Genomic DNA, 15,567 nt, shown 5'->3' with positions numbered 1-15,567 from the left:
CTTGTCCAATTGTGGGTTTAACACACAATTAAAGTCCCCTCCCCATAACTGGTTAGCCCGCTCATGCTGTTCCATCTTCCTAGCAATCTGTTTAAAAAAGCCAGGGTTATCATAGTTCGGACAGTATCTGTTGACCACAATTAGGTCTATTCCTTTCCCAGTACATCTCGTGATCACATATCTCCAGACACTGTCCAAGTTCAATGGACAAAGTTGCAGCCCTGGTTTTGGGTTCAGCCAAGTGATTACTCCTCGAGCATTAGTTGTGAACCCTGCTGCATGCATATTACCAGGAAGCCCCCTGCAACTCAGCATTTTACTGTTAAGCCGGAGATGGGATTCTTGTAATAGCACTATGTCTATCTTATGTCTGGTGAGATATGCCATAACTTTCCTCAACTTCCTATAGTCGTTCAGACCTCGATTGTTTCAGGTCAAGATATTAAGCATAGTAGGTTGTTTCCGAGTCATGTGTTCAGACATGTAGATCCTCTAACCCATCTCTCCTTTGTCTGTGTTGCCCTCTTCGCCACCATATGAAGCTTTGCTCTACCTTTGATCTGCGTTATGTTCTCTGTGTCGTAGCCAAAATTTACCTTGTGTCTTTTTGTCCCCCCACCTCCCTCCCACGCCTTGCATGCCCCAACTTTGCAATGGCGGAATCCCACTAACCCACCCAATACATCTGATGTTCGATCTGTGAAAACAGTTCCAAACAACAAACAAAAAAGAAAACAGAAAAGGTCCAGGTTGTGGATCACACACTGGGGCAGATGTTGCCTGGGCCCTGCACCTGCACCTTGGCTGCATATGCAACAGGGTAACCCCTTTGCCATCAAGCAAGTCATGTGCTTTAAACAAACTAGGTTTTTCTAAGAGGCTAGTAGCTGTTATCTCCCCGACCATAGCAATCACGATTGACCTTGACATCATTATAGCCCTTTTCAGATTGAACATTTCTAATACTCCCTTAGTTATCATAAACATTTTACGAAGCATTGAGTGCTAGCCTCAACAAGAGTGCACAACAGGCATGTATCTCTCGCCATGTTGTACCCCCACCCCACAATGACATATCCGACAGATATTATAGTGCAGTAGTCTGTCTTGTTCATCCAATTTGTCTCCGGAGACCCCTTCATAAAGAGCCGAGTTCCTCTGTGGCGGTCTCTCCTTCGCCTATTCCTTCAGGGCTTTTTGCTAAATTTTAGCGGGAACGCCCTTGCCTGTTCACTCTCAATCTCGCTGGGTATAGCATGGCTTAGTCCAAATTCTGTTCCTGTAGTTACTTTTTCAGAGGTGCAAATTGTCTGCGAGCTTCTTGAACACGAATTGTGAAGTCTGAGTACAGCAAAATTGTGGACTCCTCATAGTGAAGTGTTTGCTTTTCTCTTGCTGCCTTCAGCACCGCATCTCTGTCCCTGTAATTTAGTAATTTTGCAATGATCGGCCTTGGAGGCGCACCAGGAGGTGCTTTGGACCTAGCGAGCGATGTGCGCGGTCTACTATAAACATTGCGGAGAAAATATCACGACCAAACAGTGTCTCTAACAACTTTTCAACAAACAGTTCCATGTTGTCCACATTGGTGGTGTCCAGAAGGCCTGTAATTTGGATGTTGCTTCTCCTACAGCGAACTTACAGGTCTTCTGCCTCGTCCTTGAGGGTGATCAGCAATTTCCCCATCTGTTTTTGCTCTGAGTTAAGCTCTGTTTGGGCCCCTTCCACTTCAGTCCATCTGCGCTCCATCATATCCTGGCGTTCCACTTGTTTATCCATATGTACGGTAAGACAGTCCATGCGGAGTGCTAGAGAGTCTATCTTGCTATCTATATCGGACAAAAAAATGTCAGACTTTTTTGCATTGAAGCTAGTATAGCACAGTTATCTCCCTCTGCTGCATCTGGGCCCTCATCTGTGTCTCCGGGCCCTCTTCAGAGTCCTGCTCCGGATGTCTGGACTTCTGTTGGTCAAAATTAAGCTTAGGTTGCAATTTATCCACCTTTCCCATGGCGTCACAAGTTCTCTCCAGTGTCGCAATGGTCTGCAGTATCAGAGCACCACTCCCCTTCTCAATCTTCAGCAGTAAGGCACAGACAAGGTCCGTGCTCTACCAGGTGTCTGGTGTTGTAGCGGTGGACAGACACTATCCCAAACAAGGTTGTAGAAACGGGGGGAGGAATGTCACAATTAACTAGAGGGTCTCTCCTTTAGCGCCAGGCCCTTGGGCCACATAGACTCTGCCAACACCCCCTGTCATGACTACCTCTCACCAGGTAGTCCGCTCCAGTCCGGAGACCAGTGCATGCTCCTGCGTTGTGGGTGGCCGAATTGTGCTTGTGCTGGATATGGTCCACACCCGTAAATGGACTCCACACAGTCCTGGTCACTTCAACACCATATCCCTGTCACCACCTCCCGCAAAGGGATTCTGCGTAGGGCCACTTTATCTGGGCCTTGGAGTTTATCAGAGCACACTCTCCTGCGTAGGCCTTGCTTTCTACTCACCATGTGTGTTAGCCCAACAGCCACTGTCCCAGGGTTATAATGTGCAGTAGTACAGGGGTTCTGAGGCCTTCCGCCCTATGGTCTCTATGCTGTCTTGCTGCAGCTATGTGATGTCCTGGAGAGCACCTTCCCGAAATCCCTGAAGAGCAGTTAGTCACGCATAGGTGTAACTTGGGGCACTCAATCCTTCCCAGTGCCTGTTCATCAGCGCAGCACCCACTAATCGTGTTGTAGCCATGTCCCCCGAGGCTTCCTCACCTCTAGAATGCGGCCTGTTATGTCATCCACGCAACCAGCCCCGGATCGCCCAAAATGACCAGGGCCGGAACCTTTATATCAGAGCCTCCAGCAGCAAAAATCAACTCCACTGCCCGCGTCCTTGCAGGGCACAAGGATCTAGGACCAGTGCCGAACAAGGTGTGCTCCGCCGGCTACACCCCCAGAGGGAGAGCGCCCCCGGACCGGGTGTCTGTTTTCACCAGCGTGCTCTCCCGCAGCTCCGGTCTCATTCACAGCTGCACAGGGCACCCCGCGCCCCCCTCTCCACCAGCGGGCCCGATCTCTGGCATCCCAATGCTCACAGCAAGTTAGGAGGCACAGAGATGCAGCCGGCTGACGATCTCCATCCCCGCCGCCAGCCCCGCATGTAGAGCCTGGCTTCCGCCACAGATGACAGCTGCAGCATTTGGAGGTTGCCAAATCCGGATTCCGTAGGTTTGGGTGTATGGCGGTAGTGTCCTCCAGCAAGGACAGGTCGACTTCAGGAAAGTAGCGTGCACATTTGGCAAGGATTATAGCGAATATTGTGCTGGCTCGGCGAAGCCCGAGAACTATGTTGCCATCTTGTCCCCAGGCAAACTCCACCCCCCAAATCTCCCAGACTGTTCTTAAATAATTTTGATCTTATCTCACCAACTTCGCATTGGCGACCCGGTCTGGTAGCAGCGCAGGGGTAGGGATACGGAAGGTCCTCATCACCGCAAACTGACACTACATTTTAATGTCTGCCTCTACCAGCACAGGATGCCATAAACTCTTGACTCAACTAGGGCTGGTGTTAGATCTACTAGTGCCACTTTTTAGGGTGCTGTACAGGTGGTCATGCATGTACTTCAATGAGATCCTGGTCATTACCAGAAAGTATAGGTAGATCCCTTTGTTTGGTCATGAAGAATTGCCATCAATAGATAACAGGCAAGAAACATGTTGACCTAATAAACCAGCACACATTCCCACATACCATAGAGTCGGAGGGTGCGTTTTTCAGTTTTAACCAGGGTAGTGACCACAACTCATTAATATTGTTCTGAGTGGACCACTATTCCCTGTTTTAATTCACCCCTACACTATATCACCACCTACAATCATATTACACATTAGGGCCCTCACACGCACTGCACCCAAAGGCTTGACTAATAAAGATCTCCGCCAAATAGGCCCCATCACGGGCGCCTGATCGGGTATTGCAGGGCCGACCCAAGTAGGAGCAGACCCAATGATGAAGCAAGACACCTGCTTGTTGGGTGTGTGAGGGTCTTTTTCCAATAAGGAGGAATGTCTTCTCCTGTCCTTGTGAATACCCACATACTAGGGTACACTTGCGAGATCAGAGACCTCCACCTGCATTTATCATTAGGAACTACATACCTTGTTGGTTACACTAACCTCGCATTCTCAGTTTTCTGGAAAAAGGGGCAATATCCTCTTCCTTTTCTGTACTTTAATGTACTCTGTACTCGAATGCTCAGTGTTTGTCCCAAAAATGTTTCCCATCCATACTATTCCATTAGATTCTATTATTTGTTTCATTGACTGATGATTTCCAGATATGTTTCTCCTGTACTTAATTAGATCACTACTTGTTTACACATGTTTGCACTCATTTGCTCCACCTTATCTATGCTGATTGATTTCTTTACACAACCTGGTCTCTTTTTTTCTGGTTCACAATTTTTCTGATTGTTTCCCAACCTCTTTGTGCTTCTTTGTGCTTTTAGTCTTTCACACTTCTTACTTTTATCCTCTGTAAAAACCACCCTTTCTCTATTCTCTCTACTACCACATTGTTTTAAAGGAACACCTGAGATCAGTAGGAGAATCAGGTTATTGTGTTCTATTTGTGAGTTATTTCTGATTTGTATTGTACTATTTAATCTTATTTGCATGAGATGCATCCAGGATAAAGGTGCTTTAATAAATCAATAAATTAATAAATTATAAAATGAACGAAACAATACAAACAAAATTAAACAAATGTACCAATAGTGGGATGAAATTCCTAAACCTACTAAATGGGTCTCGCAGGATATCCAGGGTGCAAATCATATATCTAAAGAATGCTCACAGTGGGAAACTAACCACCTAATGCATACTCTGCTCCTGTTATCTATAAGGAACCTGGTGTCAATGTGAGCCCCAGCATGCCCTAACACCAATAACAGCACCCTCTAGACCTTTCTTAAAAATAAGTATGGCATTTCACTCTTTAAAAGTCTGGTATACTGGCTTTGCTAACATATTCACAATCAATAACAGATATCTGTAACTGTTGAAAATGTATTTCACTATTCAAAATGTAGGCCCAATGGTTGCAACATGACATGAGAAATATTTATTTTTCACAGAAACAGAACATTTTACTTATACATAAACTAATGCCTTGAGCCTTTAACACCCATATTGCACTTTGCTCACAGGTTTTCTAGCAACCACTCCTGACCTCATATAACTAAGGGTCAGCTGTCATAGGGCCTTTCCACCTCACAACTAGTAGCTTGTTACTTTGTCTTCCGTAAACTTTCTGGACACCCACCATCTCCTACCTGGAAGAATAGTGCAAACAATTTTTTCTGAACTGGAGGATTGTGGGGCAAAGCACCGCTTAGAGTCAGCTTCCCAACATGTGCGAAGGTGTTGTGAAGGATCCAGTTCTTGGAGAGCACCAACTTTAAAATATGCAAATGTTATCTCCTTGCCTACTATGCCAAGTGTGGTGCATTGAGGTTCTTACATTCACAAGATACTCCATTTTATCTTCATGGCTACTTTCTCTGCATGGCTGTAATGAGTTTTTGATTGTGCGCAGTAGTGTAATTTAAGAGTCGGGCAGGGAGTTGACCCTTTGTTGGACATCCAATGTCTTTTTGACCCTACACTGCACTGGGTGGTATGGTCAGGCGGTGCTTACTGGCATCACTCAGGCCGCTCTTTCCGCTCACAGCTCTGGTTCCCGCTGGTGCATTTGCAACGGTATGCTTCTCTGTGAAATCCCACATGGTCACTGAGGGCCATGGCATGGAGTACCAATAAGGAGCATGAGGATCCTGCGCTACACCAGGTGCAGAACACCATTTCTCCACCTTGTTAAGATGTTTGGCAGTCTCTGCGCCAGGGGTGTGCTAATCTTCAGAAAGATTCAGCTTCACAAGGATTATGGTGGTGATTAGGATCCACACCTACATTCTAGAGGGTCTCAATAGTCGAACTGCAATTTGTGGTTGAAATTTTCTGTTCAATGTGCCCTTAGCCGCATATGATCTCCCTAGGGCTTAATGCAGTGATGAGCCTTCAAAGGCCACAAGCGAGTGGCAGAGAAAAATGAACATATCTTGGGCCCTTCCGGTCCTTTTTTGTGGGGTTTGCTGGTATTCTGCTCATTGTTGTGGGCTACAGTCACCAGAGTCAGCTACTAGGTGCCTCTTCGTTCCTAAATTCTCTCTGTTATTTTGGAGGATGCTCTGCAGTCTCTGGAGCTGCTTTTTCCACCATAGCAGTAGCTTCGATGTAGGGGCCAGAACATTTCCTGCTGTACAGCCCTAGTGATCTGACCTGAGGTCTTCCAGGTAGTAGCCCAAGGTCCTCCTTGGCAGACCACTTTCTTTACGTATACCTCCCAACCCCCAAGATCTCTGTTCCTTTGTAGAATGCCTATGGACAACAGTAAAAGCCTGCAGTGCCCATTCCTATGTTACACACACCAAGATCAGTTCAAATGGAGTCTAATGGATCTACTCCTTTACATTCCCCAGCAAGGCCTCCCTTTACTGCCATCTCAAAACTGAAAGGCTATATATCCTTTCATCTATAGCTGTGTGTGCTGGCAATCAAATATTACTGGGGTTTTCCCTCTTTAATAAGACACACCTGTACTAGGTCACAGTCCTGTTTTCAATGTATACAAGGGCCTGGCAAACAGGGGAGCAGAATATTTGTTGAAACGTTTTGTTGTGCATTCCTGGTTAGCTTGCAATACAGGCATCAGTCACTGGTCTAGACAACAGTCAAACTTTGATATATCCAAAATGTCCCCAGTGACAGGCATTTCAATGGATATCTGCTATTCAGTGCTTAATTATATAAATCAATAAGCATCAGGGCCCAACGCTTTGTGCAGAAGCCTGGGCCAGCTCATTGAATAAAGGGGTGTCAATGCTCCAGGCTGTGTAGTCTTGTTTCAACTTCATGCCTCTTTCATCCACCTCTGGACACTCCCTGCCCCTTTATCTCACTCTTGCAATTCTTTTTTTTAATAATTTTTTCTCACTTTGGACCTCATTACGAGTTCACACTAAATTCTGACTTTGTACAAACACTTCTTTGCACAGAGATTGGAATCTCAAGCTGTATGATAATTACCAAACCCTGCAGTTTTGCCCTGCTAAATTTCTGCAGGTCAAACCTGCTGAGATCTATGGGGAAAAAGCCCAGAGAAAAGGCAAACATACGAAATTAGGTGTTAAAAACGGATTGCACATGTTATGCCTTGCTTATCAGTTAGAAACTATGAATAGGAGGTGTTGTGTCCTTCCCAGCCCAGTAGCATGTAAATGAATCATGCCACACAAGGAGCTCGGTATTGTACGTCTTTATTCTCTAGAGAGTAACCATTAACTAACATATACTGCGTCACACATTCATAAACCACACCAAACCCTTATGTCACTAGACTATAGAGTCTGTTAGGGATCATGAGTGTCCCACACTCCATAATACGCAGGTATTTAACATAAATGGTAAATAACTCAGCGTGGTGTAACGGTATTTACCTCATGTGGTAAATCCTCCATCCTAATCCATCAAAAATCTAATGTGGGTTCTTGTTTTTTTCTGTCTTTGTCTTCCTATTTCTTTCCAAATTTTGTGTTTTTTGTTCATGAGCAAAAGTCAGAGTCTGTCGCCGAAAATGAATGCTGGTAGACCCGATCTGCAACCACTAGCTCACATTAAGCACTGCTGCTCGTTAGAAAAAAGAGACATCAATAATTAAGACACGTTGAAGAGTTTGCCATAATGCACTATTCCACTGGGCCATCATGCATCCATCACTGGGCTTTTGTTAAACAAAACGTTGCATTTTGGGAGATATAGCCTTTGTTTAATTTTTAAAAAACAGAATAATAATCATGATAATCATTTTGATTCGCAAAGGCAATCTGAGACAAAAGTCTAATTTTACTATCTTTGGTATTCACAGTGGTCATTCACGAGTCTTATCTTTATGTCTGCAGTCGGACTGGCATCCCTGTCTTTAACCATACTGTCAGCACCTAGACCGTACCCTCTTGCTAGAGCCGTACTCTCCGGCTAGGGCTGGATGAAGTGTAATCAATGAGGCAAAAGGCAATTTCTACAAAAAGGAACATTAGCAACTTGTGATAACTGGTATAGGAGGTTATGCATATCAGTTTGGACAGGGAGAAGGGTGTAGATGGTCACTACATCATATCCCCGAAAAGGTTGCTCCTTTGCGTCATGGTACATGCAGTCCACAATTTGTACACCCCTCAGTGTTAATTTTCATGACCTCCTTTACCATTTATCACACATTCCTAATGTTCTTTTTTATAAAAATTGCATTCCGGCCCTTGATTACACTTCGTCCAGCCCGAGCCGGAGAATATGGCCTAGGTGCGGAGAGTCAGGTCAAAGCTGGAGATTCTGGCCCGATTGCGGATGTGAAGATATGATTTTTAAATTACCTCTGTGAATACCAAAAGTCATAAAGATAGAGTTTTGTCTCAGATTGTCTTTGTGAATCGGGCCCATTGTGTTCTGCTCTCATGGTCCAACTGGCATGTTCTCTGCCTGGCATGGTCTTCGCTTCAACTACCAATGCCAGAATCAACCTGTACTGTAATAACCAACATTGAGTACTAGTTTATCAACACAAGTGTTTTAGTCCAGATCAAATTATTGATGTAATTGTGTGTATTGGATTGCTTGAATGCATGACATGTGACTTTCACATCTATGTGTTCCATCCACTATGAAAATCCAATGATTAGAGAAGTGCAGATTGTTTCACACCAATTCTTTCACCTCAAGCACTTGTCCTACTAGAGATTCCCAGCACCCATTTAAGAGGTTAGGTTGTTGGAATAGAAATGCCAAATCTTTGCTGCTGCTGTTTTTCTTGTAGGTTAGTACTGCTTATAGCTTCAGCAACTGTTTTACATGAACTGAATCAATACACAAGCAAATACACTTCTCTTCTGGGTATTTCCTGAGGTGTTTAATAATGGTGAGATACCTGCTTGGATGTGCATAGACTGTACTGCACCCAATTACTAATAAGGGGCATGTGGAATCCCAGTTGCCACATGCCTGTACAATTATCTGGAACTAGCCATGCTCCAGCATTTTCCTGCTATCTCAACTGCTGGAACATCCTGAACTACTGTTGTTCCTGCACTGTGATCTGAAATTCAGCACTTGGCACAGCAGAATGTGCAGCCAGAAAGCAACCACGGTTATCAAAGGCTGGCTAGTTGACTGAGTGGGCAGCGCAGCACCCACTTCTGACTGGTGATTGCACCTACAGGCTCAAGCAGACTTTGCGAGTCACACAGTGAAACTTAATGAAGCACAATCAAATTATTTTGTTGTTACTTTGTATTCAGTTGCAAAATATTCTATTCCGTTCTACTGCTGCTGTCTGCACCTCACACTGCACATTGCAATATTGTCCTTCACTCATTAAAATGTCATGAAATTGTTCCAATTTTCTGTGAGAATAAATTGTGCAGACATAAAAGGGATAATATTTTTGTGGACTCATATGGTGTCATGTAAGACACACTCATATAAGGTCTCCTTTCTACGGGGGCGGCAATGCAACTGACAGCTCATGTATAACCTGGTTATGTACACCTCTTTATTACTCCTACTCCAGGTAGCCAAGACATACAATTTCACCAAAGATGGCCACCAATTCTCATAATGCAGAAACTTAGAGGGACTATTTCCTGATGTATAAAGCGTAAAGAAACACAATAATAAACAAAAACATTCCCTAACAAGCATTTACAATGCAACGGTCTCGCCTTTGGAAAAATTAGAGCTATGGGCATTGTAAATGACAACTTTTTTATTTATGTGTTGGTCTTGAAAACAGATAAATAAATGGCATGGTCATTTACAATGCCAATAGCTTAATCTCTCGCAAATGTGAGACCTATTGCATATGCACCCACAAACCCACAAAGAGACACACACACACACACACAGCCATCCACACACACACACACACAAACACACACAGAGCCACACACACACACACAAACACACACACACACACACACAGAGCCACACACACACACACAGAGCCACACACACACACACAGCCACACACAGAGCCACACACACAGCCACACACAGAGCCACACACACACACACACAGAGCCACGCACACACACACACGCAGAGCCACACACACACAGAGCCACACACACATACACACAGAGCCACACACACACACACAGAGCCACACACACACACAGAGCCACACACACAGAGCCACACACACAGAGCCACACACACATAGCCACACACACAGAGCCACACACACATAGCCACACACACAGAGCCACACACACAGAGCCATACGCACAGAGCTACACACATACACAGAGCCACACACACACACACATAGGTCATGAAACTTAGTACACCCCAGGGATTTTTCGGAGAGTAACTCATTCCACTGTGCACTGACCACTGGAGACTTGAAGGCCTCATTGAAACAGTCATCAGAGCTGTTGAGAGAAGTACCCTCACACATCGAACCCATATATGAAGTTCCCTGTGCGTTTTAGGTGGTGGGTTTCGAGCCTTCAAATCTTTGAGATATTTTGGACTCTCATCGGTCTGGGCTCTAAACCACTGAGTTATCTCTCCTTGTACCCTTGTATCTGTGATCTCTGAGAAACCAAGGCTTCGGCATCATATCTAACCTGGTACATTGTAGGGCTTTGTCTGGCACCATTCCCAGATTAGTGGCTCAACGATTCCTGAAGAAGGATGGGTAGAGATGAACCCTAAAACACAGGTTGACAGTGCCCAGGGGATTCATATCTTTTCCCTTGTGCTTTCTTCTGCTTTTTTGAAGAGCTCCTGCATTAAACTGCCGCCATGTTCCATTTCGTACGTTAAATAACATTATTTCTACAGCCTCCTACTCCAAATTCTCATTCAATTTATTGGATGTGACCACTTGTGTCACTCAATAAGTAAGTTTCAAACCTTCTACCTGAAGTAAGCCTCTGGGCCTGGGTAATGCCTGATCGCCAAGTGTTGGGAGCCATCTAGGCTCAGGAAATAGTTGGGGTTTTGTTGGAGCCCTCCGGCTCTAGGAATAATGATGGGGGCCCCAACAGCGGTGTGGGCCCAGGGGGCAGGCACCGACAATGCGCCCCTGCACTACCCCCTACACAATACAGCATGGGCCTCTCGGGGGCCGAGTAAACATTGCGACCGCATCGGAGCAGCCCTCTGCTCAGCGGGGCAGCTCTAGAGTGAGGCACCAGCAGGGTGCCTTGGCCCAACTCCCCCCAGCTGGCTTTTACTCGCCGGCTTTTAGGTGGGGCTTCTACCGGTCACGGCTCCGTGGTAGAAGGTAGGCTCTGGAGCGGCCTCGCCCAGCATGACGCGGGGCTCTCCCTGCTCCTGGGAGCCCCGCCTCGCCTGCTTCACCCGGTCCCCTGTCTCAGGACCGGGACTTAGAGAATGGAGCCGGCGAGGCTCGGCACGGCTTCTCCCCGCCGGGGACAAGCAGAAGAGCAGCCTGTGAGACTCCGGCTTGCAATGCCGGCCCCGCCCACAGTCAGGCAGCGGGCCGGACTTTGGCTTCCGGTGCTCCTCCCGGACTGCTGCGTTGCCATGCTGGACAATGAGGGGTAGGCTCCCTAGAGTTTACAAATAAGCTGGCATGCGGGGTGGGCACCTGCTAAAGGAATAGATCAGGATGGCGGCAATGACGCGGGGTGGCACCCGCTAGCAATAATAAAGTAAATTAGAGGTGGCCATGATGCGGGGTGAGCACCCGCTAGGATTTAAAAACAATGGTCTAAGCCCCGTCCTTTTCAGACTGGGGGGGGCATGTTTCCTAGGATGTAAACAACAGTCAAAAACACGCCCCCCCAGTCTGAAAAAGACGAGGCTTAGAGACAAATGGTTCTTCTCTCCATCAAAGCCCCGTCCTTTTGCGATTGGGGGCGTGTTTTTCACTGAGAACGTCACTAGTAGAACAAAACTAAAAAAAACGCCCCCTGTCCAAAAAGGACAGGGCTTAGATGGAGAGAATAACGACACTGAGACCTCTTCTCCAATGGCTGGCCGCCATTTAGGAGGCCAGCCAATGGAGAAGAGGGGCGGGGTAAACTCTCGATACTCAGAGTCATTAAATCTCGCGAGACCTAAAAACTATCCTGGAAAGCAACTCAAATACAGAACAGGTCATGAAACGGGAATATAATGTAACACTAAAGAAGCGCTTGGGACCTTGAAAAATGAAACGTTGTGAAAAGCACACAAGATTCTGTGACAAAACAAACATGTGGGACAAATGCTCCATAAAGACAGGGACACAATATAATGATGGTCATATTGACAGAAAACACTGCCTGATGTTAGAAACAAGGCAGAGTGCTAAATCAGAAATGAAAGAGTGCAGGAGAAACTAGAATAATAAAAGACATGTCTGAGGGGTCAAACAAACGTCCTCCACTACGTCAGAAAAGCGAACACAGATCAGCTGTAAGCCGCATCCTTTTCAGACTGGGGGCGTGTTTTTAGGTCTTGTTGTTTACATCTTCTCCAATGGCTGGCCACCGTTTAGGAGGCCAGCCAATGGAGAAGAGGGGAGAAAGAAACTAAAAAACACGCCCCCCAATCCGAAAAGGACGGGGCTTAGATGGAGAGAATATCATCACTGGGACCTCTTCTCCAGTGGCTGGCCGCCGTTTAGGAGGCCAGCCAATGGTGTTATAGGGGTGGGGTTTACCCTCGCTACTAAGAGACATAAAATCTCGCCAGCGAGACTGCGCATGTGCGCAGCCTACGCTAACCAAGACCTAAAAATGGGTAGGGAGGGAGAGACTCAGGACTGTATCAGCAAGACCTGGACTCGTAGCAATGAAGATTGCTGGTAAAGTCACTACCTCCTCATTCTTTTTTCTGCCCTGTCCTTATGCAGTGAGCAAATATCCAAGTCAAAGGTGATTGATTCAATGTGTATATATAAAAATCGTAAATCCATAAAACAAGATTTGATGCTACCCCAGTGAATTGAATGATGGTTATCCCTCAACGATCATGAATAGAAGACAAAACATGAGCACCAAACTCAGTTGATGCTACACAGCCCAACTGAGGGAAGTAATGAGATATAAGGGTGGGTGGTAAAGCTCATCTGGCAGCATTGCAAATGTATTTTATGGCTGTACCCTTAAACATTGTCCAGGAAGAAGCCATACCCCTTGTTGATTTATATTTGGTAACAGAGTTCAACTTGAGGCTAGATGGCTCATATGATTAGATAAATCGCTAATTTGATCAACCGAGAGGAAGAGGAGGTTGTGGGATGAAGACCCCTCCGAAAAAGACTGTTTGTGATAAACAATCAACCTTTCGGAAGGAATTTGTTCAGTCCAAGTTGATAGAAATGCCCTAAGGACATCTAATATATTGAGCTTTTCCTCTTCAGGGGAGGACGGATTAGGATAGAATTCTGGAAGTACAATGTTTTCCTCATAATGAAACCTAGATGGTATTTTAAGGAGGAAAAGAAAGCATGGCCTATGAATGACTTTATTGTCACAAAGTCTTGGTAATGGCGATGAGTAAAGCAATGCACCTATCTTACTAATCCTTTGACCTGCGCAGATAGATATCAGGAATAAAATGTTCATCAACTAAAATTGAAGTTCAACAGATTGTAAAAGATCAAAAGGAGGATTCAATAATGAATGGGGATCCAAGCAAAGGTTCCAGGACGGGACTGGACCATGTGAAACTGGCATCTGCAAAAAGAAACTTTTTAAAAATTGAGCAGTTAGTAGAGCTACTGTTGCCATATCAGATCCTCTGAAATCCCTAATGAATACCCACTGGGCTTTGATAGTTTACACTGCTAAACTCAACATAAACCCATCACTTTAAAAATCCACAGACTTAATAGGCTCACAAGAACTGGGGAAAAGACTGCTACCTTTACACAAGGTTTTAAAAACATTTTAGTGACGACTATAAGACTTGAAGGTAGATGGCTTTCTCAAATAGTGAATAATCTTAGTTACTTCAAATGAGCAGCCCTGTGCTACCAGAGTACGCCTTTCCAGAGCCATGCCTGCAGTCTCAGGTTTCAGAAGAAGAACTCTCAAAGGAGATGGATGAATGGGAAACTGTTTTGAGGGCAATTCTCCATTTTCAATCAAAGAATAAACCAAGGTCTCCTGTCCATTGAGGTAACACAGGATGATTTCCACCTGCTCTTCATGTATCTTCTTCTGAACCCTGCAAATAGATGTAATGGTGGAATCCCAGACTTGCCATTGCATAGTGTAGCACAGTTTTAAACTGCCATTTCAACCTGACACATGAACCTTTTGCAAGGCCTATACCTTCCTTTTTAATTCATATGTCAACCCTCATCGCCTGCCTGCCCTGATACAGCGCTGCCTGCCCTGATACAGCGCTGCCTGCCCTGACACAGCGCTGACTGCCCTGATACAGCGCCTGAACTGCACATAGCGCCTGGTATCGTTAGGATCTCATATTAATTATTAATCATTGGCCTTGCATAGCGGCGATTTTTAAAACAGCCTAAAAGTGTTTCTGTGTATTCTGTGCAACTTTACCTCTGCTCGCACTCCGGCTGTGCCCCGGTTTCGATTTCGGCCATTTGGTTGTGGTGTTTACTTGTGGCCCGTGTCTCCTCCCCGCTCCCGCCTTCCTGCCGACCCTCCCACGCTCCGCCCCCCTCCACTCTCCATTTATGACAGATGTACCAACGCGCAGCGTCCACGCGCTACGGCCACGCCGAAGGTGCGCCAAAGTTAAGCCCGTCTACGCCCGTCCGTGCCTGGACCGCGCCCAGTGCCAAACCCCCTGGTCCCCGCATCACCCACCCCTCCCGCTTTACATATGACGCCTCCACCCTCTTAGCACTTAACCCCGGCCGACTCCCTAACTGCGCCCAAGCAGCACCTGGACACACCCATGGACCCTTCACCTGCCACCCCTGTAAATTCACCTGCATCAAGTCCCACACCAAACCCACGAACACCAAACAGAGACCCGACACCAACCACCTTAAATGCATTCTTCTCAACACACGGTCGGTTCACAAACACGCCATCGACCTTTGGAATCTACTAGACACCTCTTCTCCGGACATCGCCTTCCTAACAGAAACCTGGATGAATGCCTCTTCTGCTCCAGACATCACCATAGCCATCCCGGACGGCTACAAGATCATCCGTAAGGACCGCCCCGTCCAAACAGGAGGAGGCATCGCCATCGTCCACAAGAACACCATACGCGTCTCAATTAGCTCAGAAGACAACCTCGCGATCGCCGAACACCTTCACTTCCAAATCCACACCGACCCCAAGACCACACTCAGAGGCACCCTCCTCTACAGGCCACCAGGACCCCGTACAAAATTCAGCGACATCATCACTGACTTCATCACCCCACACGCCCTCCCCTCGGAAGAATACATTCTACTGGGAGACCTCAATTTCCATCTGGAAAAGAGCAACGACAGCAACACTGCCACCC

The sequence above is a fragment of the Lissotriton helveticus genome, chromosome 6, assembly GCF_964261635.1.
Source record: "Lissotriton helveticus chromosome 6, aLisHel1.1, whole genome shotgun sequence".
NCBI classification, from domain to species: Eukaryota; Metazoa; Chordata; class Amphibia; order Caudata; family Salamandridae; genus Lissotriton; species Lissotriton helveticus.
Note: the sequence above shows the minus strand (reverse complement) of the source record.